This window comes from Carlito syrichta, unplaced genomic scaffold (genome assembly GCF_000164805.1).
Source record: "Carlito syrichta isolate Samal-C Ts95f unplaced genomic scaffold, Tarsius_syrichta-2.0.1 Scaffold315896, whole genome shotgun sequence".
In the NCBI taxonomy this organism is placed as follows: Eukaryota; Metazoa; Chordata; class Mammalia; order Primates; family Tarsiidae; genus Carlito; species Carlito syrichta.
In genome coordinates this window covers 367,067-368,623 of record NW_007259992.1, presented here as the reverse complement: position 1 = coordinate 368,623, position 1,557 = coordinate 367,067, and the positions used below count along the sequence as shown (strand labels likewise).

General features: G+C 40.3%; 1 protein-coding gene across 1 annotated transcript in view; it reads left to right on the top strand.

Moving 5' to 3' along the window:
- Positions 1–1,557, top strand: part of AURKC (aurora kinase C) — a 6,901-nt gene that overhangs the window by 2,950 nt on the left and 2,394 nt on the right. The gene's annotated exons all lie outside the window — the stretch shown is intronic.

Below are 1,557 nucleotides of genomic sequence, written 5' to 3'. Positions count from 1 at the left end.
ATTCCTATTTTACGCTAATTCTACCTACACTATAGAAACTCTTAATTATAGCCCAAACCAATTCCTAAGGAGTGTGGCCCAGTCAAAAGATCATGCTGGGCCATTTCTGGGAACAATTGATTACAATCTCTTAACAAAATGGCTGTTCTGAAATCCTATAAATCTATTTTAACTTTTATAAAAGTTTCTAAATCCTAATCCTGATCATCAGCAATAAAGCTTCTAAAAAATAAAACCCAAATATAAACTGTAAATTGTATTAAAGCCAAAACCGCAAATGTAGAAAATGAAAACAATGTAACTTCTAAAGTTAGCTGTATTCTTATTAAACCTCAAAATATCATGTTTGATCATGCTTGAACTGACATAATTCACTGACATAGCATAACTTATTCTACAGTACTTTCTATGAATAAAATAAATTCAATTTCTATAATAAGTAGAAAAAACCCTATATTAACTGTAGCTAAAAACCGGTTTAAAAGAAAGCAGCCTAGTCCAAAGTACACGCTGGGCTCTTAGGAATGTGGCCCAGCCCAAAGTTTGTGCTGGACTGTTTCTAGTAGCTCTAGATATTTATCTATATTATTAAGGTTGAAACAGCACTTTGTATGTATATACTAATTCTACAAATATACTATTAAACTTAAAAGAAGCTTGTACCGTATTAAAGCCTTCCCAAATGTGACCTGAGTTTGAATTATGTTAAGTTTAAAGTCGAAACCGCAGTCTGTGAGAAATGGGAACAATGGACCCCTAAAGTAAGCCATGCCTGTTGTACTCTCAGAACTTCATGCTTAGATCATCAAAGTCCCTGCTAGTGGGATGTGCTAAACAGCAAAGAAGGGAAGAGGGAATGGGCCTTCAACTCCTGAACTCATCCTAGTGGTCTCAGAGTCTGCAGCCTGCCTGGATCCCTAATGCTCAGGTGGGCCTCCACAGCCGGTTCCCAACACTGGGCAACACAGTGAGAGATCTCATCTCTAAAAAAAAAAAAAAAAAAAAAAAAAATATATATATATATATATATATATATATACTTTTTGAGTAGAAGTCTCACTCTGTCGTTCCAGCTGAAGTGCAGTGGCATGCTCACAGCCACCACAGCCTCAACCTGCCGGGCTGAGGGGATCCTTCTGCCTTAGCCTTCCAAGTAGCTGGAAATACAGGCATGTGCCACCACGCCTGGCTAATTTTTTAATTTTTATTATAGAGACGAGATCTTGCTAAGTTGCCCAGGCTGGTCTTGAACTCCTGGGCTCAGACAATCCTCTTGCCTCCACCTCCCAAAGTGCTGGGATAACAGGCGAGAGCCACTGTGCTCAGCTAACTCCTTTTTTTTAATTAGCTGGGTGTGGTGGCATGCACCTGTAGTCCCAGCTACTCGGAGGCTGAGCTGAGACGATCGCTTGAGCCCAGAAAGTTGAGGCTGTAGTGAGCTATGATTGCACCACTGCTCTCCAGTGTGGGCAAGACCCTGTTTCAGAAAAAAAAAAAATTAAGCCGGGCTTGGTGGCTCAGCCTGTAATCCCGTGCTTTGGGAGGCTGAGGTGAGTG